This window comes from Lagopus muta, chromosome 3, assembly GCF_023343835.1.
Source record: "Lagopus muta isolate bLagMut1 chromosome 3, bLagMut1 primary, whole genome shotgun sequence".
Classification (NCBI taxonomy): Eukaryota; Metazoa; Chordata; class Aves; order Galliformes; family Phasianidae; genus Lagopus; species Lagopus muta.
In genome coordinates, this window is record NC_064435.1 from 65,399,342 (window position 1) to 65,425,086 (window position 25,745).

Here is a 25,745-nt window from a genome sequence, read left to right on the forward strand (position 1 = left end):
TGGCTTATGGTCTTTAAATTTTAGGCGAGTGTTGCACAAAAGCGTGGATGTTTCAGGAATCCCTTCTATCAGGCACATTACTTCTTGACCTTTTATATTTCTCTTCTGCAGTCTAACTGCAGTTCTGTGGACTTCACCTTTACCTGAATCTTTAATTTGTCCAAGTCAATTTCAAAGTCTCTAATAGCACCTGCCATTTGAAGTTTATGACAGTCTAATGCTTGTTCTCCACAGTGATATTATATCCCCTCACTCTTAGTCATTCAACTGTACAGACATAAACTCTGCCATAAAAATGCTTTCTAGCCAGGAGTTCAGTACTATGCTATATATTAGTGTATGCTGCAGTATTTACATAGCACTCTGCAGTTCCATATAATTCTGTCAAGTGTGGTATGTCAATAAAGTTCTGGAATACACAATTGTAACTAGCATTCTCCTAATTTGTTTTTCATGAATTTCTTTCTGATGTGGTTTGTTAGGATCTGTGACACAATTAATTTCACCCCAAAGTTGTGTTGCTTATTCATTCCTACTTGATTTCAATACTCATTTTCTTACATAGTTCATTACTGTTTTCAGTTTTCCACTTCTTACAAGAATAACTTTACTATAGCTATGTTAAGCATATTTGATATGTAACAATGTGTTAAATTCACTTTCTTTTTTATCTTGTGCAATGGGACATTGTCTCTGGTGGGGATATAGTAACAGAAAACCATCAATGAAAAGCACCTTCACATTTACTGTGTTTCCATACAGTTTTACAGAATGTGCAAACATTAAAACAGAACAACAACAAAAAACTAGAAAAACAGAGCTGTCCTTTTTGTAATTTAGTACTTCTGTAAAAGTGTACGAAAGATTCTTGTCTGGCAATTTCAACAGTAACATCAGTTGACTAAAACCTTAATCCAGTTTTGAGGCTCAGAGAAAGGATTTGTTAATTGAAAAGTGTCTCAGTAAAGTATGTATTTATTTTTTCAGTACTTGAGACTCTCCTTAACTGTTGATGCACGGATGTGTAATGATGTCGTTTTTATATGTAACATCTGTAGATTGTGTGCTCTGTAGTTCATACTCCTGATCTTCAAGTGTATGAACCACACCAAGTTAGGTGTATTTAAGATCTCACACATGGATATTGTTTGAAATAGAAGCATACTTAAAAGTGCTGTTACATACGAAACTTTATTTAGAAAGCATCTTGTTATGATTCCTGGCATCCTTCCCCACTTCCATGAGTATTTTTACTTGCTTGCAGTTTTTTGAGGTTATACTGTCTATTAAACCCCTTGACTGATTTAGAAGTTTATTTCCCATTTGGCTTGTCTGTGTTCTGCTTATAAACTTTTTTGACAGAAGCATGTGCCTTGTTGCACTTTGCCGTTTTGTGCTTTACTTGCTTTTTCACTTTGACAATTGTGTTCATGTTGAGAACACAGTAGTCCATTTACTTTTTAATAATCATGAACAATTGAACATACCCATTGAGTTTATATTCTGCTTTCCCATAATAAAACGTGTAAGGGGAAAAGAAATACTGCTGGATTTACTGTGGTTTAATAGTTACGTTTGAAGTCAAAATTGAAGAGCTTTTGTACTCATTCTTCTGTTTATTCACTTATGTATTTGTTTGCCAAAGTGCATGAAGGTCTCACTTTGAAGTACTCATGACAGTTGAAGTTGGATGTGTCCAATCCCACTCGTTTCTGTATATCTGTGATAACAAATATCATGAAAATTTTGCATAACCTTTGTATCATTAGTGATTTCAAGTTTTCTGATAACTCTCATTAAATATATTGAGGAAATTACATCCGTGAACATGCATGGACTAAAAAAGAATGATCATACTGATTATTTTTTTGTTTTAATTTTTAAATTAAGTTTATTTCATCTCCTTTTGATGCATTGTGTTGCACAGATATCAGCAGGAATAACAAGAATCTTATCAACCTAACACCGGTTTGGTACAGGTTGGTGAAGTTGTACATCAGAGTTGGCTGAAAAATAGAAGCTTTTTTAAGATTCGAATGTTTTCAGTCAGCAGTGGAGTGAAAATGTATCTATGCATAGTTTCATGATTAGGTGAAATGCTAAAATCTCAACTGTCCCTCTTTCCCACCTCCTGCTGCCTACCTCCACCTCTCTCTACAGTATTTTCTTTTTTGTACTCTTGATTTGAAAATCTGTCCCACTGTAAATAATTTTTGGGAGGATTTGACCAAAAGGTTTTCAACAGCTGTAATGGAGAACGCTTTACCTTTGTGACAAAACTAACAAGATGAAATGAGGGTGATACTGCAGTGGCACATAATACATGATTGGCTGTTGATTGCATGTAGATTTTTCTGTACGGTTTTTTCAATATTTCTGTTTCTAAACTATGTTTCTAGGCTCATGTGAGAAGGAATTTAGAAAGCAAGGAGGGCCTCTCTGAAACTCATGACTCAAAGGGAGGACCTCCTGGATGAGTTTGTTAATTCTACCCTCTGTGCAGTAAATAATCAAGTGTACCTTGCCACCTCTAACAGTATTAAATTGCTGCCTTATTTATGGTTGATCTTTGTTAAATAACTATATTCTATCAATAAATATATTCTTGCTTCTCTCTTATGAGTGAAGTGTGTAGTAGCCATCTGTGATAGGACTTTAACAGAACAGGAGAGAAATCTGGAATAAAGCTAAAAAAAGGTTTTAGTCTTTTGGCTTAAAAAACAAAAAAAGGAAAAATAGAAACTAGTGGGATTAGATAAAGACAAAACAGACATGCCTTTGAGGTATCATAGTTTGAATCATTGAAATGATATGAAATCTTTAAGCTTTTTAGTTTTCTTTTTCTTGTTCTCAGATCTTTGTTAATGCTACAACTTACTTTCTGCTGGCATTGCCTTTACACAGCTTGCATATCTGAGCTGTGTCCTAAGCAACAAAGTGTTTAGGAATCTGGGCCTGATTAAAAAGGCCTTTGCCTTTTTATATATATTGCCTTATTTTATATTTTCACAGTTTTGAACTCGTACTGCACGTTCCCGCATCAAGCACCCTGTCTGGTTCCTTTATAGTCACAGAAATTGGAGAACAAAGCCTGCTCCTCTGCTGCACTTAGTTCTGAGTTGGGAAAGAGTACTCATTATGATAGGGTGGTGTGGTTTTTTTTCCCCAGTGTTAATTCTGCAGAGGCCTATCTGAGTATTGAAAAACATCTGTAACTTGCATTAGAAAAAGAAGAACATATTTCCTTGTTTATTATTTATGTAGTATGATTATGTAGTATGCAGTATTATTTCAATGGTGGCTGCGTATTTTTAAATTTTCCACAAATATATTCTCAGTATGTGATTCTGAGAAACACAGAAGAAAATCCACATCTTTATAATTATAAAAAGTTATTTATCATTATTTTTAACATGTTCTGAGCTGTTAATAGTTATTTCTCAGGGAAAGCTGCTGTTATAAATGATCTGGTTTAGAAGCTGATTTCTCTATGACATCCCCCTTAGGCAGTATGATAGTTTATTGCTATCTGCATCTGGCATGTCTAAATCAGTGTTAGAAGATGGATCAGAATTGGTTCTTTAAAAATATTTCAGATCCCAAGGAGCAAACAGTTTTCTCTCTGGTGGCAACGTTATTTTAGTGCTTTGAGATTATTTTGATTATTTTTATGCAAAATCTATACTTGTTGCCTTATAAAAATATTATTTAGACAAAGTGAAGTTCAATAAGAAAAAAGATTACAATGTTTTGTTGATTCTGACAAGGCATGATTTCTGTGTTCGTAATATTGATGTACGTCCTGCTGCTTTCACTTGAATCTCTGTACCATGCAGAATCAACTCATCCTTTGCAAAGAAGCTTGTTCTCAATGCTTATATTAATGGGAAGCAACTGATGAATGGAGGGGCATCAGGTATTTGTGTGAAGCATGTCTTGTCTTCTAACTATAGCTGCTTTTAAAGAAGAATAGAGGGTCTTCTTGGCAAAGGAGGAGACTGCCAACACAAGTCTTTTGGAGAATGGAGTGTTTACTTCTATTTTAGATCAGACAAGGGAAAGGTAGATTAAAGACATGTATCCTAGACACACAGATTTAATCTGAACTTCTTTGTAAAACATTCTGTAGATGGAAAATGTACTCCAATTCTTTAAAAAAACAAAGCAAAAACAAATGAAGTGCAAGCATGTTTGTCAGAATCTATGGCTTTAGTTCTGGTTCTATATCTACCAGCCTGAGTACAGCTGGCTGTCTTGGAGGCAGAGCTGTGCAGAGAGTGAGGTGAGCTGTTTTGAGTAAGCAAGAAAACGGTTGGGAAGCTTGTTTCCTTGCTTGATGACTTGATGTTTGCTATCACGCCCTGGAAAACTTTATTTTTGAAGTTAAGTGCTCTTTGTGCTTCTGCATTTGATGTTACTGCCCCACATTCTTCTGTTCCAACAGTTAAGACTGATCTTAAGTATCCAAACTGGTGTCAGGCATGAAAAGAACAGTATTTCCTATTATTTACTCTTCAGTTACTACTTTTGAGGTAGAACTGCTCTTTAAAGGTTTACTTTGTTCTGACATCAGCTTTGAGACAGGAAAGTCTACTACCTCAGCCTGTTAGCAAAGGAGAACATGCAATACATGTAAAGCACTCTAGCTTGAGAAGTGAACAGCATACGAATTGGTTTGCCCTTGTCTGCATGCTGTATTGAGCTACCTGCCAGAGTATTGCCAATAACATTTCACTGCTTTGCTTTTGAATAGAAGCTCCTGTAATTGCATGTACAGATGATGAAAAAAGATCTAGAAATGTAGATTCAATTGTGTATGGAGTGAATTCTGAGCATGTGAACAGCCAGTAGTTCTTTCAGAGTCGTGCTTGATTTTCATACAAACACTAGAAGAATATGAGAAAAGAAAGGAAAGAGAAGATGGAGGATAGACATTGGAGGTTGAAATGGCCATATTCAGTATGAAGGTTTAAAAGCAAAGGTTGAAAAACAGCTTCAAAAAACTTTCTGCCTCACAAAGATATTTTTCAGTCATCAAATACCTGTTCTTAATATTCTTCGAAGTTCTGTGAATTGTTTTACCTTTTTAAGATTTCAGGAAGGGGTGGGGACAAAAGCCATAGCCCTACATTGTCTGATACTTTCTTACTTGTGGAAAAACACACCGCAACCATACATTGTTATGGAAGTGGTTGTTGAGTGTTTTCCTTAACTGCTTTTTTTTTTTTTTTTTTTTTTTTTTTTTTTTTTCTCTTTCTTCTTCTCCCTTTAAGAAGGTGGCAGTTTGGAATGGAAACTAAATGCTGATTTGCTGGTTTACCCCGAGGATATTCAGAGATACTAGCTGACCCTCAGGAATAGGTACCGTTTAGGATCCTGCCTACAAACTGTGGGTGATGTTTTGTTGCACTCGTGTGGTTCTGTTTCTGTGGGAGTGAATATAAGTGTGTCCCACTCCTGGTTTAGAGAGCAAGGTTCAACCTATTCAATGTAAATGATGTTTTCCTCTCTAGGACGGAAATTTCAGACACGAATTTGAAATTGAATTTCCCTACTAGAACCCAGTGGTCAGACATGAAAGCCAGCTTTTAGTACAGGAAGAAAAGTTCATAACAAGGATAGGGGGAAGCTTTTCCCAATACCTTCAAAACTTCTGAACTCCCAATATGAGGCATCAAGAAGCTGCTGGATGCATTTTGTAGAGGTTCAAACAAAATGGACAAAATCTCCATTTATCTTCAGTAAACTTAGGATGTGTTCAAAAAATGGAGCTATCTCTTGTTATAGGACTTCTCAGCAGTTTAATTAGTTATAGAAAAAGCAAGTGGTTAGACTGGACAAATGACAAAATGACCATGAATAGGGGATTGTTATTAACAGCACATCAGAAAAGTGTTTTATCTTAAATTTTTAATCTTTTTTTTTCTACTTTAGAGAAAGGACAAACATTCACCCAAACAAAATAACAAATAAATCTCTCAGCAGGGAAGACCAGAAGAGAAAATCCTTTACTTCACCCTTAGAAAGCCTCTGTATATTATACTAGATGGTATTTATTTGCACTGACAGTGCAGATACTGAGCTCCAGAGATACAGTAGTAAATAAAAACAATAATCAGTGAACTGCAAAAGAGTCCTTTTTCTTTATTTATTTGAAGCAATATTCACATGAACAAATGATATTTGAAAAAAAAAAACCCTAAATGTATGCTGTGCTTCAGACAATAGTTACAACTGAACAAATCTTTAGACTAATGGATGAATGTTATCTTGACTGTACAGAAGAATGAAAGAGGTACTTCAGTAAAGTATTCAAGAAGTGTTTTTTGAATGTACAAAATGGATCCCTGTGGAGAATGAGATGAAGAGAAATCAGACTGATTATGCTGAAACCAGCGCAACAAAAAAGGATGATTGAAAGGAGAAGTGGTAAGTGCTTGAGAAAGTCTGCGTGCATCAACACTTGTATGTTAAACCAGTGAAAGCCTAATGTCAAGAGCTAAGGGTGACTGAAATCATATCTCCTTTTTACTCTCTCAAGGGTTCCCGAGTCACTTGTGAGAAAGGCGTTTTGCTAGAGTGAAGCTGTAATCAGTTGTTCTTAAGGCTAGGTCTGGGCTTCTTTGCTGTTGTTTCTGATGGTGCTTACACACAAATGCTAACATCATAGAGCTGGAATTAGATTTTCTTCCTTGGTATCATTGCTGTGCTTAGCTTGCTGCACCTGGCTTGGCTGTTTCTCTAATGTGTCTCTGGATTCTGTGGATTTAGAATTTGAAATAAATTAAATAACTTGCATTAAACACATGGTTTCAGCAAGCCAAAATATTACAGGCATTAATTCTCCAGCATTTCTGTGATTTTTAAGAAGGCTTGAAATGAGCAAATGACTATAAATAAGCAATGCATATTATAAGCAACTTTACAAGCCATATGCTTGATTTTTTCGACCAAAAGTTAGAGCAGCTCTTCCAAGTCATTCCCTGTTTCCTCTAGGACAAAATACTAATCAAATATTAAAAATATTTAATTAATCCTGTAAGGGTAGCATTTTGCTGTTAAAGGATTACATTCAATAATACACTAGTATTCCATAGTGTCCTGTTTTAGCATTCTTAGGATTACAAAAATGAGGGGACAGAGCCCATATATTTTATGTATGCGTAAGTGTGACTGAAAATATGCGTATTTTCCTTGGAAAGCATGTTTCTAAAGTTTGCATTTCTTGTCTATCACTGCATGCAGACCTGTCCTCTCCTATTCTTTCTTTCTATAGCTTGTTGCTGTTGTTCTCTCATTCCTCACGTCCTTAATGCAAACTTAGGAATTAAGATTAAAAAAGGGAACTCTTTCTTCTTTCATTAAGATCCCTTTAGTTTACTTCATTAACTGCTTGAAAGGGACCTTTTCCTTCAGCTGACTTGGTTTTTTTTCCATAAAGGGGTTTTCACTCTTTGTAAAGGCTTTTTTCTTCTTCTGTCACATCTGGCTTCTGTGGCTGCTAGCTTCAGAACTGGACTGAGGCACTTCAAAATCTAGAGTTTCAGATAGCCATTTGCTTCATGTAGTCTTTTTTCATCCACTGCTGTGTGGGCTAGTAGACTATCTTCCAGTCTACTGGCAGTAAGTTTGCCCTCTCTTACCTTGATCTCTACTTAGTTTTGTGTTTTGTTATTTGATTAAATACAGTGTGTGGATATTTGTTGTAATGAGTTATGTATTAACTGAGATGAGTTACAGTTTTTGTTTTAAGAAAGTGCAAGGAGAAGGAGGCCTCAAGTGAAACATGTCAGTCTTGTGTATGTTAGTCTGGAGAAAATTTCTTTGAGAATTAAAGAGTTCTGGCTCACTTGTCTATCATAAATGGTCTTTTGTGTTTTTTTTTCCCTTTGCTGCTAACCCAGGATGAACTCAGGTTGATGACATACGCATTGTTCTTTGCTATGTGATTTGACAAATAAATGCAAGTCTATTTTCAGCTCAAGGTCAGGTCAGCTGTGCTTCTGTGTAACCATGGTGAGTGTTGAAATGCTACAAGGATGGGGTTTCACCATTCTCTCTGGTGGACCTGTGTGGAATGTGTGTGTACACATCACTGGAAAAAGCAGCAGAGATCAAATCACTGTGAATAGCAGGGCTGAAATATCTTAACAGATCTGGGATTTATTGCTGCTATAGTCACTGGTTCTAAAAACTGTTATCTTTGCAGTGGCACAGCACAACTTTAATTCACAAGCTTTTTCCTGTGAAAAATAAACTAGGAACAAACTGCAGTGTTTTATCTCAGTTGGTTTTAGGATGTGTAATAGCTTTTCCTTCTATAACATGCAGCAGTTTTACTTATTTATTTTTGCAGTTGTTAGGTAGCTAATTATAATCCTTTTGTTTGCTTTTATCGGTGTTTCTCAGTCACTTGTCCTTCAAACAACATAATTGTCCTTGCATGTATCTGCTTCATCCAGTTTATCAGCATCTCTCTTGATAAACCTGTATTTCCACAGTCATTCAGTGAGCTCTGGATAATCTTTGTAGCCAGCATGTTTGGAAACAAAATCCAGCATTCCTCCTTGTTCAAATGAAGCAAAGTTAAAGGAATTAATTACTATACCTGACTACAGTGTCTCATCCAGATTGAAGATGCTAAGCACTCCTGTTTCTGAAAACAAACAAAACTCCACACAGCTAAGGCACAGAGTGGGAATTAAAACTGGAAAAATCTGGATGCTGAGAAAATTGAGAGCAGCCAAGTGTCATAATAAATCATGACAAATCATGATAAAATTATCTGTCTCACTGCTGTAAACAATGTAAGGGGGATTTTATAATTGTTTTGTCAAGACAACCTGATTGTGGACAAAGACTCATGCAACAACTGTTGTAAATGTACAGCACAAAACAAGAAAGCATTCTCTGACTGCAGCAGAACTACAAATGTACATGCAAATGTGTATGCAATCTGAGAAACTGATTGCAACTATCAGTGGGGATTTCTGTGAACATCTGATCACATGTGCAGTGTAACAAAACACATTGGGCACAGATAGGAAGTAGAAAGTCCAAACCCTAACTCATAGGATGAAAAATCATGTCACCAAAAGATAGGTTTAACTTTTCGTTTTTTCTATTTTTTTTTCTTTTTTCTTGAGAGCTGGCTGGTAGAAGTGAAGGCAAGCCGCTTCAGAAGGAGCAGAACTTCTCCAGGTTTCATATGGATTTGTCTCTCATCCTGTATGCTTTCTTCCTTTTCTCCACTGCTACCTGTATGTTTTGCAGAGTTAAAACAGCAGCACATATGTATAGTTAGAAAATAACCATAGTATGCTGACTTACTGGCTAAGCGTTACCACTAGATCACATAACAGTCTGAGTTATAAGTTTTTGTTTAATGATCTACTCAGCCAAGTATTAATGTAACTTGCAGAATTTAATTTAAGGCAATCCTCCATGTCAGACTCAATTGAATGTGGTTAATATATTTAGAAATTGGAAGGGAGAGCAGTGTCACACCAGAAAGTCAATTTGACTGAGGGAACAGAGCATCTTACAAGGGATGCTTACAGGGAGGTGTACTCTTCCACATTAAAACTGCAGCATAAGGTCTCTTAGAAATGGGCGTTATTAGCACCAGTGTTATGTTACGTTTCATGGCTGGGCAGCAGAGGAGTGGTCTGACAAAATGGTGTCTTACATGGAAGTGTATATAAAGCAAAGGTGTGTCACTGAATTCCTCTGTGGAAAAAATGGCTCCTCCTTACATTCATCGACACTTGCTGAAGGTTTATGGAGACCTAGCAGTGGATGTGAGCACAGTGAGGAGGTGTGTTTCAGCAGTGTTGAAGTGATGTGAAAGAACAGCTTTTTCAGCTATAGGCTGGGTCATGTAAGCTCTCTTGGGCTTTATGATTGAAATGTATGTATTCTTGTAATAGAGGATAGAAAACCAGAGTAACCTCCAGTTTATAATGGTTTATGTGTTCTTTGAAATTGCACAAGTGAAGTTGAAACAAAAAACTGTGCTCCCCTCACCCCTCCCCAACTAAAGATCTTTTCTGTAAGAAATAGTATGTAAGCTCTAAGTCTGCTTTCATAATAGATTTGAGTTTCTTATATTTCTATAATATGCAGTTTATTCAAATTATCCATCATAATGCTCTATAATTTGTTGTGGATGTAATGCAAGCTGCCTACAAAAATTTCAAACTAACTTTCAGAGTTGCTGTTTTGGCTTTTTTAAAAAATTATTTTTCTTAATGCATCTTATTCTGATTTTCTTGGCTTAGTTTTTATTAATTTGTTTTTTGTTGTTACAATTTAAGCATTTTGTGCAGTCTTTGTGAAAGCAGTATAATCAATTCAGTATAACATTAAAATAATTCAGTGTATAATTAACTTCAGGTTTTTCAATACTTGCCTTTGATATGATGTACAAAGTTATTTCCCTTATGAATTTCAATAAGTTAAAGCTCTTCAGTGCTTAATGAAACGTTAATGAAACAAAGGTTTATCACACTAGCAGTATTTTCTACCATCTCCATCTTTAAAGCAAGTGGCAAATTAGTGCCTGTGACTTCCGTGTTTCCTAACTATATTTATGGAGTATAAGCAATAAATACAAGTTCCACCTAACTGCTTTAATGTTTACTAGTTGATGATTGTTCTTTGTATAAATATTGAACAGTCCTATTCATTCAGTAATCAATATTCAAAATACTGAGTAATATTCTTTTTTAGAATTTTTTTCACTTCCTTTTAAATGCTCACATTCTTTTAAATTTAGACTCCCAGAATCATAGAATCATAGAATGTCCTAAATTGAAAGGGACCCATAAGGATCATAGTCCAGCTCTTTCTGTTTCATATCATTTTAAAAAGGCAAGATATTGAAATTAGGTTCATCACATGCTCAGTGTGTTCTCTTGTTTATCTGTTTTCCTGCTTAAATATCTAATTTCTGGATTTAAAACAAAACCCAAATTTACATATGTTACAAACAACAACAACAACAAAGGTAGATTAGAACATGACTACTTTGACTTCTTTTTTATTTATTTATTTGTTTGTTTGTTTGTTATGAGATATTTGAGGGACCTTTCTTTTCTTTCCAAAACCCCATAATGTTTGAAAGGTGCAGGAATGTCAGAAAGTTCGAAAAAGGAGGAATGAAATGCAAAACTCGGCTTACAAGAAGACAAGTGGCTTATATGAATTGATTTGCTGGAAAGATTTAGAATGGCCTTCCTAGGTAGCATAATTTTTGTAAAACCTTATTTTTTGCATCTTGTTTCTTCTTCCTGAGGTGTTTTCTTCAGTGCTTTAGCACAAATAAAGTCATGCATGTTTTTCACATTAAAAAAAGCTAAAAATCGTAAGTTAAAAAAGAAAAATGAAACAAACTAGAACGTGAGAAGAACACAGTAGATGGAGAGTTCAAGTTGATATGAACTTCAGAAATTCAGAAATTCCAATACAACTTCTGAAATTCACTGGAAAAACTCTTCTCCCATGCTGCCTCTCCTTTTTTTTCTTCTTGCATTGTCTGTCATCCAAGCTTCTTCTATACAGCTACATTTGATAAGAGAGTAGGTCCATTCTTTTGGCACAGGAGAAGATTAATTTTTTCATTGCCTAAAGAAAGACTCCTTCCTTCAGTTTTAATCCTTTGTAATCCCCTCACCACCTCTGTGCAAAAGTGCACAGAATAATTTAGATATGTTTTCAGGCTCAGGCTGAAAGTGGATTTGGGATTTAATTTAATTTTTCCTCACAACTTTGTTCTAAAAGTGCGAATCATAATTAATTGACTTGTGTGAGCAAACTTGGCACCGAACGGTTAGCAAGGACAATCCTTTCTACAAAAGCTAAGAGTTTAAAAAAAACCAAAAGCAAAAAACAACTACAAAATAATACAAGATTCATGATTTTTTAACATGGTTAACAATGGTTAACCATGGTTTTTTGATTTACTGAACTCCATAAAAATTGCACTGGTGAGTGGAAGGAAAGTTAGGCTAAAGTAACATTGAAGCAGCACTGGATTCTTCATGAGATTTTGTTTTTGTTGCAGCAGGGATATCCTTGTTTTAGCCAAACTTAAAAGATAAGTAAGATCTTGTACATGCTATCAAGTTTTTATTTAAGGTTTTGATCTTAGATTACATACTATGTGCATTTGTGATAGACACGTGTCTAGAGTGAAATATAGCATTTGGCTTGGTGGCTACCATGGAAAGGTGCACCATCGTGAACAAAGCGAGAGTAGTCATAAAGTATCTTAAAGGAGGAATGAGTTTGCAGAGGAGATAACTAAAGATCGAGTTATCATATATCATATAAGTCATGCCTCTGGAAACTGAAGGTAGAAAGATAATCTGGAGTGCTCAGTCCAAAAGATCTATGGTAGGTTCTCATGAATGAGTCAGTGGAGAATACACCTAGAAGATGACTTCTAATACCAGTATTTTGAATGAGTCCTAAGAAAAGGAGATTAAAGCAGACAGCATACTAAGAGCAGGTAGTTAGTAAGAATGGGATTTATCTTGAACTGTTTTCTGTCAAAATTTGCACATCTAATTTAGTTTTTCTGGTATCCCTCAGTGAGCAGTGTGTGGCTCTCTGGAGTAATTCATCCTATATTTTTTAAACGCATCTTTTAAAATGGAGTCTTTTGTCGTTTGGCGGCACCTGTTCCTCTTTCTCCACAAAGCAGGAAACCTTATTGGTGATCATAAATTAACTACTTAGTTTGTAGGCAGAGTGAAGTAGGAATTTCTAATCCTACAGAAGATACGAGAATTGAAGGAGTGCCCACTTCCCCACCTCTTCCCCCCCTTCTCGCCCCACAAAAAAAAAAAAAAGTAGAGATGAGACTATTCGTGAGATTAGTGACTTTGCAGAAAAACTGAGTTTGATGGTATTCAACACATATTTTCCTGCACATAGAAGTGTCAGTTCTTCTGGCAGGTGAAGTTTAAACTATAGCCCCCAAGACAGAGCCATCTGCAGTATAACTATCAGTATACTGCTTTCACTGGTGCTTCATTGGCATCTGGAAGGATTAGACATCCTTGCTTCAGTTAGCTGGAATTCAATAACTAATCTTTATGTATTTTTAAGTAGCTAAGATCTCACTGGTGTTCCTCAGAGATTTTGTCAATGGAAAGGACTATTTACTGATTTCATGCAAATCACCTGACTCTAAGATGCTCCTCAATCCTTAGAATCCATAGAAATTGCAAGTAATACACATAATTCTCAGTTTTTGTGCAATTCAGTGTACTTTTTCCCATGAATTATGAAAATGGAACTGTAACTAAAGCTTAGATAAGTACAAATATGTTTAATGAAACAAGTATTCTTCTATCTGCTTTTCCTCTAATGTTGTTTATTATACTTGTGTGTTAGAGAAAATTTCATCCTCTGGGCCTTCTTAACTCTCTAGAGTTCTCTGTCCTGGAGCTTAAAACACTGCATACATCTTAGAGGTTTTTTGTTTTTTTTTCCCCTTCAAATGACAGTTGCTCTTCTATAATTTTAAAGTTGTTGTTGTTGGCATACTGAATAACAGAAGATTAGACTGTGCCACAGCAAATTTCTATTCAATATGTATGATTGTATTAATGAGAAAACACCCTGAGAAACTTTTGGGGGAAAAAAAAAAGGAAGGAAGGAAGTTTCTCTTGCTGACGTTCTGGAGGGAAATGTCCTGTTGTGCTTCTTATATATCTGACACCTTTGTGTTCAGAGGCAAGAACAGAGCTATTCTTACTTTTTATCCTGGGCATTTGTGAAGAAAGACATGGTGGGATAGATGTCTAAACTTCAAGCTTTCATTTTTAGTTGTCAACTGGGACAACTAAATATTAATGCATAATAAAATGATGTTCTAATTATTATATTGAACTTTCACATTTTTTGAAGAGTCTGTCCCTGTCCTTTCCCTTTTAATCAGTACTCAGCCTGTAACAGTATACTGCTGCTTTCCCTCAAGGATGACATGCTTCATTTTATAAAGGAGGAATTTTTAGAAAATGTTGTCTCTTTCAGACTTTAGCAGTCCTGACCTCCAGTTCTCAGATTCCTTACATATTCCTGTCTAAATCTACTACATTCTGTATTACTGGGAATTTTTATCCGGTGAGCAACTTCTGTATTAAAATGCACAATCTCATAAGAAGGTAAATGATAATTAAGTTTAGTTCAAGTCAATTGGAAATCTTATCCTGATGACTTTGTAGATGCTAAAGCAGAGGCCGTTCTGGGGACTATGAATTAAATGCAAACATTCATTAAAAAAAATCTTGAAAGTATGTTCATATTAAACATTTACCAGTTTGTATTCTATCAGAATAAGTGTTATATAAAAAAGCAGTCACAAACATTAAATTTTTGCTATCTAATGCAGAGTCAGCAAGTGTAAGAATTTTAAAAATAGACCATGAATATTTGGGATTTCACAGGTCCATAAATATGTTTAGAGAAGTACAGTAATCAAGAATTTGGAAGATGCTATACTGAACTATGGTGGGTCTCATAAATATTGATCTAAAGATGTTTCCAAATCAAATGTGAGTTGATGTTCTTTGCATAATCATGAGCCATTGTAGAAATATTAATCTCTGTTTTTGGAAATACAATTTCTTGTTCGTATCAAATTTATGCTTTAAGCATTATCTTGCTACATATATTAGGAAGGTAAACTTTAAAGAACATTGAATTTAAGCGTATTCCTGGATTCCTGATTATTTCAACATCAGGAAAATGAAAGAGATGCAAATCAATGCTTCTGTATTCATGAAGTAAGGTTTTATTAAAAGTAAATTTTTTCATCACAATATTAAGTAGAAGAACAACAGACTCAAGAATGCTCTCTAGAGGAAATAATGGAGGAACCGGCTGAAACTTATGTTAGAAAAGTGATCTAGTGTCCGCACATCTAGAACATCAGCTGCTTATTTAGCAAGAAAGACTTCCGCCATCAATTCCACTTAATTAAATGATGGATGATTTTATTAGTAGCTAAGAGTGAGACAAGTGAGAAAAGTAATAAAACAGCAGCTGGTGAATTACATGCTCTTTGGGAGCATTTTTTAAAGTTTGTTTAATTGGAATGTTTTATCAGAAATTGAAGGTGACAGTTGTAGATTTGATTAAGGGATGGAATGAATAAGAGATAAGTCATAAAAAGAAACCTCTGTCAGAGGTTGCAAGTTTTTGCTGTTGTGCATCAGCACTCTTCATTGTTAGTGATATTCTGAATCGAAGAAGCAATAGAAAATTAGCAAGCAAGTTATAGAAGATAGACCAGTAAAAGTTATATGTACTTACTGTCAGCATAATGTATTATTTCTGTTATGTATAAAATTATCAAAGACCCATAGAAGTGTAAATGGTTGCCAACAGCTGTTTCATTAAACTGCTCCAATTCTGTTACGAACACTCTGTGTGTATATCAGGTTACACAGTGTTTGACTGTGATCACTGAAACACAGAGCAACAGAAGGCATTTGCTTTTACAGTGGGTGTAGAATGTCATTATAGTACAGTGAAAGACTGCAGATAGGCAGAACATTAAATGAGGAAAACAGTTCAGTATTTCTTAATGTCTCTTCCTTTTCAGTATTAGATTGGAGCTTAAGCATACATACACTGATGTTATTAAATAATGATAATGAAAATGAAAGTGCTTTGACTCTCATTGGAAATCTGTTGGTGACAATGAAGTGAATGTTAATTAAACTAAACACTAGGTTGTGCTTTGCATTAAGAAACGCTAAAAATGCAGGCTGTCAGCTCATATGTATTGACCTAACTCCTAATGCTATTACAAGTTCATTGAGGAATACAATCTCACTCAAGATATTTCCCAGGAAACATTTCAATTTTCTGTTATGGACTTGTAATTTCATGCCATGTTACTACATTAAAAAGAGTCCCTGGACAGATTCTACCTTTACAGTTTGTTCAGTGTTAGAATATGTTTCTCACTTATGTGTAGTTTTCCTACAGGTGATGTTTACTGTGGTTTATCTCAAGGCAGGCTCCATATCATTGGTAATAAAGATTCCTCTGCTCAGATTTCTCGACAAGATGTTTTCAGGTAGCCATGTGCACATGCAAGTGGTATCAGGAGAAATGAATGCCTTAGGTCTTAAATGCTAGTTCCTTGATTAGGACTGTGTGAGCGGACAAAGTGACCTTACTGGTACTAGTCCTTAATCCTGTGGGCCAGAATCAGTCATTCTTAAACTACTTGAGATAATTTTGTATCCAAAGCACATATAATATCTAACATAGCTGAACTGCAGCTAAGGGGAACTAAACTGCAGGGAACTAAAAGCTACTGATTAAACTTGAATTGTGTAGAATTACTTATGAATATGTCTTTGGAAGGCAAGTCCTTGGCACCTGTTAAAGTTCATTTTTTAAGTTTATATAACGCAGATCAGATTTTAGAATATTGGGCAGCCTTGTCATTGTCACTATCGGCTATTATAGGTGTTTTATTGATCACTGTGGCTCTGTTTATTCTGTACTTAAGCGTTACTTTATTTGAAAGATGAATCTTTGGTGAAGCATCATCTCAGGTGCAGCATAATATACATCTAGTTCTGAATACTGTTGAAGCACTCACACTGAGATCACGTTGAAATTTTACCCTATAGAAACCTGCACTTGATTAAATTAGCATTTTCTTGACAGCTTTATAACTTTCAGAATCTGCGACTGCTACTTTTGATAAACGTTCTGTTGAGAGTGTGAGAAGTACTTTTAGCAAGTTGTGTTGTGGATGCTTCTGTGCCAAATGCATAGCATGGCATCTGTTCAAAGCAGTTTTATTCCAATCTTAAGAGTTGTTTTACTTATCAAATTTAACCCAGCCTCTGTTGTAATATTTCTTTAGTAATTATGTACAAAGAGCATGAGCTCATTAGTTACAACAGACCTTTCCTCTTCCTTTTGGTGTCCCGGATAAAGGATGGCTTGTATGTGCAAGGAGATTTTGGTGATTGAGAAAAAACAGTGATAAAGAGTGAACAGCCGTGACCAACTGGTGGTGTATTTTAACTAGAAGTCAATGATGTAGTGGCTGGTAGCTTCTTAGTTATTGTTGGCCTTCTGTTATACAACCAAATTAGAAATATCATTTTTTTTAATCTGTTCAGAATATTAACTTGGTTAGCAACCTTATGCTAATTAAACAATTTTAAATATCTACTAAATATGTTGTTTTAGCATTTTGTTTTGAATCAAAAGGCTTATAATGAAGGTACGTGACCCCAAGCAATACTAACATGTTCTTAGTATTGACAACTGATGGTCATCTGCACTAGCAGGCTCTAAGTGTCCTGACCAGTCTATAATCCTTATATCTACTTGACATGTCAACTGTTCAGTGGTTCCTGGCTCTCAGGGATGGTCCTCAACTAGATCATCTCTTATACACTAAGTACTGTGTCAGTGTGATCGAGGAACCTGATGTCTTATCCAAATTGGCTGACATATTGGTTTATCTCCTTCATAAGTGTTACTGGGTGCCATGGTTCCACATCAGAGCTGGCCTTTCACTCGACAGCCAAACCTCAGGACAGGAGCTAGGGAAGTACTTGCAGAGGAGCAGGGATACAAACTTTTCAGGGCAGATGGAGCCCTCAGGCACATGTGAAATGTAACTTGATATGTCAAAATATTTTCAGTCACATGCAATCATTGTGATTGTTGCTGCATTATGCTTAAAAGAAGTCACAGGATTTCAGTCTGTTGGATCCTTTTTTGTTGTTTTGTTTGGTTGTTTTTTACCTTCAGCATTGCAATCTAAATGCAAATTCTATAGCTGAATAAAATCCAAGAAGCAACTATCAAAGGCGCTTCACAAAAAAAAAATCAGTGATAATGATGGTTCACAGATTAATGTGCCATGCATTTTGAATATGCAAGCATTTTTTTTCTTCATTCATATTACATTTATAAACAAATAGAACAAAATCAGCTCTTTATGCTGTAGTAAATAAATTCATATTGAATGAACTAGTCTGAATTAAAATAATTAAAATCCACTCTAATGCCAGTGTTAACAGTTCTGAATCTGTGAATCAAGCTCTGTTTATTTAATTCCAAGTAAGATAGTAAAGCATAGTTACTTCCTTATAATAAGAAGAAAATATGAGAAGGAGAAAAAGGAATCCTTTGATTTTTAGAAGTAGATTGTAATATTTTAATCTAGTACTACTATCACACCTGTATTTATTATGAGTATTTCATCAAATATTATCATGTGGTTAAAATAATGTATTTGATTATGATTTCTGTTTTTCTTCCACTTTGTATTTGTCTTTATTTGCTCTGTATGTTCTATGTTCAACAGGATCAGAGAAGTGTCTGCAGTGTATTTAGTTCTGTTCTAAAAATTTTAATTAAAATGTAAAGGTATTAAACCTTTTGGTGTCATAACTTAGTGAAAGGACTGATTAAGCAAAATTACTCAAGATATAACCCTGAAAAATAAGTGACTGATGTCTGAATTTGTAATTGTATGTGTCATGTAACAGTCTTTGAGATGATGCAGTGTGATATTTTGGTTATCACATATGAACATTCAAATCGCAATACAAATATCAAATTCAAATATCGTTGTAAAGCTCTTAATTACTGTTCAACCATAGAATCACTGAGGTTGGAAAAGACCTCCAGAATCATCGAGTCCAACCATCCACCTACCACCAATATTTTCCCACTAAACTTTGTCCCTCAGTATAACATATAAATATTTCTTGAACACATCCATTGAGTCAGCCTTCTCACCTGCCTGTGCAGCCTATTCCAGCACTTGACCACTCTTTCAGAGGAGAAAAATTTTTCCTAATATCCAACCTGAATTGTTCCTGGTGCAACTTGAGTCCATTCCCTCTAGTCCTATTACTCATTATGTGGGAGACAAGATTGACCCCTACTTTATCATAACCTTCTTTCAGGGAGTTGTAGAAGCTACAAGGTCTCCCCTGACCCTTATCTTCTCCAGACTAAATAATCCCAGTTCCCAATGCTGCTGTTCCTAAAACTTGTGCTCCAGAGTCCTCACAGCTTTGTTGTACTTCTCTGGACACATCCAGGGTCTCAGTGTCTTTCTTGTAGTGAGGGGTCCAGAACTGAACACAACACTCAATCAAGGTGCTCTCACCAGGTATTTACCAGTGCTGAGTACAGAAAGTCAATCTGAAAGTCAGTCACTTCACTGCTCTTGCTGGCAACACTATTTCTGATACAAGCAAGGATGCCTTTGGCCTTTTTGGCTGTCTGGGCACACTGATGACTCATGTTTAGCTGAGTGCTGATCAGAACCCCCAGGTCCATTTCTCCTGGAGCCTCAGGAAGAGCTCTCTGTTCATCCGTGCCAGTCTTCCTTCCCACTGGCTCATCTTGCAGGGGGATAGCCTTCTCCTGCACCTTTCAGAAGTGTGGGTCAGAAGTGTAAATTTGGACTGTGAACTTACTGTCTAACCAGTCAAAATGTAAAGTATTGTAAGCCTTAGAGTGGCTTCCCAGCTACAGGATAGGAGGACTGATGAAAAACTTAAGAATAACTGAAGCAATTCAGGACCAGGCTGAATGGTAATGGTAAAATGGTAAGAGTGAGTCAATGCTACTGATGAAACCTTCCAATAACAAACAATAAAATTTTAAACAAAAGCTTCCTTAGTACCCTCCCTAATTTTTTCTTGTTTGCTTTTGAAGGGTGTAATTAAGGTGTCCATGTACTTATGGAAAACTGCAGATTGCAATTGATCATTTCCTTTTTCTTAGTAACAAAAAGTGAAGTTCAAGTTATCTGTGGCTGTTGTAGAGCTTGGATCCTGAGAGACTGTGATGAAATTGCTTTTATCAGTCTGACAAATTGGTACTTTCTTTTAGCTTTTTTTTTTTTTTTATTTTAAGATATTGTATATTTGAAAGCAACTTTCAAATATGTTTTTTTTTTTAACCAACAGTAAATATACAGAACAAACCTCTTAATCTGTACTGTCTTGTAGTGCAAAAAGGATTATTTTGTGCTTGAGAATTCATCACGCTTTAGTCATAATTTTTTGTTCCAGAAATTGTTGTCTCAGTTTCCAGTGTGTTTCCTAAGACAATGAGCCATACATTCGTTACGTTTGTCAACAGCTGTAAATATACTGACAAAGATGTAATTAGAATCTTACTGAGGTGTACTTCCTACAGAAAAGTACAAATGTTACCTATCAACAGAGACTTTTTCCCCAGAGACTGTTGTAAACAGGCAGATTTCTCATGGAATTTTTCTTGCTTACTTGTGACAGTCTGGAATAAAAAATGGCTTCATCCAGGAAAGTATTGTGTGCATGCCAGGTTATTATTTTGTTTCCACTGCAATTGTGAGAGGCATTTTTAAACTTGCAAATAGTGGGAACATGGAAAGACTACAATCCAGATCCCTAAAAGTGTTTAAATCTTGATGCCTTAGAAATAGCTAGATATTAAAATTCTAGATGGGAACTAGATGTTTAAAATTCTCTTTACCTCTGGAATTCAATTAAGATTTTACTTTAAAGATCCAAAACATTGTTTTGCATAACATTCAGTGAAAGCACAAACAGTTGTAATCATAAAAGATCAGCCTGATGATAAAGAATGTCTATAATATAAATATTAAAATTTGAAACACTTATGTTCTTAATATTTCTTTTCCTTTTCCTCTTTTTCTTCTTCAAAATATTATGGTGGAAGCATGAAGATTCTTACCTGATTGTTTCTCAGAGGAAGTATTCTGACCTAAGTTGTTAGTTTCCACAGAATCACACAGTTGTAGGAGTTGGATGGAAACTGGATATCATCTAGTCCAACCCCCTGCAAAAACAGGTTCCCTACAGTAGGTAACACAGGAAATCATCCAGTCAGCCTGTTACAGTGCTCTTCACACTCAGAGCAAAGATTTTTTTCCTCATGTTTCTGTACAATTTCCTCTTCCAGTTTGTGCCCATTGCCCTTTGTTCTGTTGCTGGGCATGGATGTAAAAAGCCTGGCTTCATCCGCTTGACACCTGTCCTTTAGATATTTTTAAGTTCTGATAAAACTTCCTCTGTCTTCTCCAGACTAAGTAATCCCAGTCTAGACATAGGACATAGTACTCCAGATGTGGCCTCATCAGGGCAGAATAGAGGGGAAGCATCACCTCCCTTGACCTGTTGACCTCTTTTTTAATACATCTCAGGATATCATAAGCTTTCTTGGTCATAATTTTCATCTCTTTCGGAGATTTTCTTTTCATCTCACACTCACTTGAATAGATGGGATTGAGACTCTTAGAGCTGAATAATTTAGTGAAAATATTGGATGCTATTGGAGTTCTTGGTGCTTCTTTGACATGGAAAATAACCATGGTTAATGTATTTTTTTTTCTAGATCAGTGTTAAACAGACTTGGATTTAGAAGAAGACAGTGTTTTTCTTTATGTAAGGATATGAATTCCCGTTTTAGTGGTCTAGTAATTTTATTTTTTTAGTAAGTAAACATATTACATCATAATATTTTAGGCCTAAACTGACCAACACAGTGCTGTTTCTTCAAATGTGAAAATGTGTAAGGCACTCGGAATTGTATGGTTTGTGATTTCCAGTTCCTAAAAGAAATGTCAATGAAAATAATGTTTTATATTTATTGTTTAACCTTGGTGGTAAATACAGAAGGTGTATTATCATGACTGTAGGGCATGTGTTGGTTGTTGGTAGACCTAGTAAAGAATGAACAGGAATTGGAGGTAGTATGCAGTATTGTTTCCATTACTAGCCAAAACAACTAATAGCACGTTATATGCATTCATACACACTTTAATTACATTGTTTTGTATTGTTTAGAGGAAAAAGCCGTATTACTCTCTAAGCTTAGGGCAGGGGGATAGATAGATAGATGGATAGACGTGAAAAAAAACTTTATTATTTCATTTGCTAGCTGAGTAATAAAAAGCATCTGAATAATAAAAAGTAGAGAAGAAATACACAGTAGAGTATGGCACAAAACTACATTGCTCTCAGTTTGGTTGCTGTTTACATATTTATGATTTTGATTTAAAAACTTAAGGAAAGTTGCTGTAATGTTCTGTGTATATGCATGGTAAGAAAATAATTTTAATAGAAGTAATATAAAATGTTTTTAAAAGACTTTGAGATAGCAAAAAAATTATTTTGGCTTTTCAAGTTTTTCTTCATTTTATGTGTTGACAATATTATTGGTGTCTGGCAGTAGAAAATAATGAAAATAATGAACTATGATTTTACATCATGTTTTGTTAAATAATGTAAAGAATTCTAAAGCATTCTTTCTTTTTTTTTTTAAGAGGCTGAGTACTAGACCAGTGTTTTCTCAGCACAGCCTATCACAAAATGAATGAAATGAAACATGATTTGAATGGTGGTTAATTAAATGATCCCTGAACATAGGTGAGTTTATTGGGATAATTATAAATTATATTTATTCTCCTTTTCCCTTACTGATACTTTTGATAATTGGCGTTATGCTTGTTGCACTGATTTGGAATGGCATCCATCCACTTGGGCTAAATTCAGTATTAAAGTCAAGAACTTTTTTTTTCTTTCCACCAGAGAGTAGTTTGGAATGAACAAGATGTGAGATGAAATTTTCAACTTCAATTGCTTGTGAACAGGTGTATTGTACAGTTGGAGGAGTTTTAGGAAAGCAGCATGCATTATTTAAGAAAAGAAAAAAAACTGCAGACAAAACTGGCAACTGCAGATTTGACCTTACTAAGCCAGGTTCTTGTTGCCGATAAAAAATGCTTTTCTACAGACTTAAACTCTATCCTTGCATAAAAGACGTAGAAGAAATTAAAAACTAAAGTTTTAGTCTCTCATTTAATTCTCGGGTAGTTCTACTGAAGATTACATTTACAGAGATAAAATTCTTTTGAAATCTTGTTTTCCACTTTTTAAACTGTAAAAACTCTCAAAATTTATTTTCAGAAAATGGTAATTATTCATGTGCAGCCACGCTTTTTGTTTACATAACTAGCTATCATAATGATTTTATCTGAGCATCTTAAAATTTGGACATCCAGATTATACTTCTTGTACTTTTGTAAACATCTTGAAGCCTCATTAAAGATGAAGATAGATGTGTGATTCATTTGAATATGGAAAACAAATCATTTTTGAGGGAATTTTTCTAAAATCACTATAATAACTTAGTACAAAATATTCAGTATTCAGAATAGAAATTAAAACTTTTGTATGTGTCATTGGAGAAAAATGGAAAAGAAAAAAAGCATACAAATTCCTCTGTCACCAGACCCAGTCTTGTAGATTGTTCATAATTATTTTAATATTGACAATTCCAGCATCGTGTCTCCCTTGTTTGTATTTGATGAAAAAAGTATTAAGGAAATTTTCCATTTAAAAAGTGTTGTGAACTTTGGCTGTGAGATCTGAAAGTTCGTATATGAACATCTTACTTCCAGTTAATGTTAAACCAGGTCAAATGTCAGTGTTGCTCTATCTCTGTTTGGTCTGATCAAATACACTTGATTTTGTCCCTACTCCATATGATCATGTCCAAACACCCCATGTTGTGTGCGTCTCCTTTCCCCCTATTGGATTCCCTTAGTGGTCCTGGAGGGTGGGTTATGCTTAACTTTGCACTTGCAATTTTTCTTCTCCCTTTGGAAAATAATACGTTCTTTTCTCCAGAACATTTCCAGATTGGAAATAGAGAAGGTATGAACAGAGACTAACGCCGCTATACTGATGGCCCATTTTGAAGAAGCAAATATAAACCTCAGTACTTGCCCTGCGATACTGTTTTTTAAAAAACAAGATAGATGAAGTTTATTAATATGTCTTTTGAAAACATCTTAAACCTTCTCAGGAGGAATCCTCCATAGAAAGCCTTTTTTCATTGTTTATTTTCTCTTGATTTATGTAGAATTTATACCACTTTTGGGAAATGGACTTGTCAGATGGTTCAGCTTCTGGAGCAGACCTAGAAGTGCTAGAAGAAAAATGTTGAGAATGAAACTGAGGCTACAGTGCGATCTCAATCGTTACAAGGTTTGTGGATATACTACTTTTTCTGAATGTTTGCTCTGATCAGGTTTGAAATTTGGTGTTTGTAATTCAATTACTACTATTAAGTAAAAATATTTCCAGACGGGTATCCTTTCAAGATACATCCAGAGAAACCGCATTTTGTACTTGCTGAAGACCATGAGATCTTTGGATTTACTCATACAACTGTCAGAAAACCATTGTGACTGAACTTCTAGTTCAGCTTGGATATGTATTCCCAGTTGGTCTAAGTGTGGACCTAACATAAAGGGTCTTTCTTGTATCATAAGCAGTTGCTCAGCTACTCTGAATGAATGTGTTGATACTTCCTGCAAAAACAAGCAGCAAAAAGATGAGCTTAAAATTATCAAGTTCTTTTGCAGGTTATGATTATACGTTTTTTGCCTATCTACTGTTTTCCATTTCTGTTTAGTGTAGATAAAGTGCTTTAAGCATTTTGAACTATGTGGTTCAAATCTTCTATACTGTTAGAATCATGAACATTACCATTTTATAATATGTTGTGAAGCTGAAAATATAACCATGCATAGAAGGAAGACTGAAATAATTCTGAGTTGCTTCATACAGTCTGGCACATGTGATGATGCTGTTCTCAGTTAAGAAAGATGATAAAAACTGTCATTGGCACGTAACAGATGCTGGGTAATTTTAGCTAAACCATTCACTTCAGTCTACCATACACTGGGGAGTAATTAGCATACTTAGTGGCTCAACATCCTAAGTGCTTAATAGAACAAATTTTTCTTATTGGTCTCCATGTGGCTATAGTTCATACACTTCATTATTCCACCAGGTTTAACTGCATATGTTACTGTTCAGCTTGTCTGGTGTTCAAATATTCTCCTGCAACTGAAGAGAATGCTTTAGTCCTCTCAGAACTTCAGGATATACACTTCTAACCTAGCCAACATTCAAACTGTTGTTAGTTGTTTTTGGAATGGTATTTCTCATGCAGTGATTGTCAAGTATCAAATGCTTGGTAGTGAACTAGATTCTTTTTCTTTTGAACTTGCATTTTTTTTAATAAGTTTGATGTGATTATCAAAATGCTTTTTTATTCAATTGTAAAAATTGGGTGAAGTATATTCATGGCACAATCTTAAAATCAGTTTCAGATGTTTCACAAGTAGTCTTTATAATTTGCTACCTAACTTTAGGATTGAAACTTCAGGCCTTTAGAACTTAGCTTGTAACATAATTGAACATACACTGTATTTAGTCTGTATTTGTTGAATTTCCTATGATGGTGAAAGCTTCAAATGTACCCCTTTCTGTATTCATTGAAACTCTCTTACTGGTTTTATTACTCAGTTAGCAAAGTATTTTTTTAATAACTTTCGTACTGAATATTTTTCAAATCCTTCTCTGAGATTCACAGGAATTTTGGATGCTGGTTAAAAGCCTCAGTTCATCCCAGGTGCTCAGCTCACATACTAAATTTACCTAGGTTAAACCTAAGAATTAATCTCCAGGAAAGTTTCTCTAAAGCACTATTGTCACGGAGTTGATCAGATCAATCTACGTCTGTGACAGGGGCAACAGGCCTCTGCCCTCCCCCCCACCCCAGTGCCACAAAAATGGGAAGAAAGGAAGGGAGGAAAAGAACAGCGGCAACAATCTATGGAGGAAAACTTATTTACTATAATATCGGAATAC

The 25,745-nt window shown here is 35.2% G+C and overlaps 1 long non-coding RNA gene across 1 annotated transcript in view; it reads left to right on the plus strand.

Annotated features, from left to right (window-relative positions):
* LOC125690962 (uncharacterized) overlaps window positions 1–25,745 on the plus strand; it is a 127,220-nt gene that overhangs the window by 84,442 nt on the left and 17,033 nt on the right. The window contains exons 3-4 of the long non-coding RNA XR_007375854.1: window positions 22,346–22,448; window positions 23,947–24,071. This is a non-coding gene — a long non-coding RNA (uncharacterized LOC125690962). The remainder of the gene's footprint in view (window positions 1–22,345; window positions 22,449–23,946; window positions 24,072–25,745) is intronic.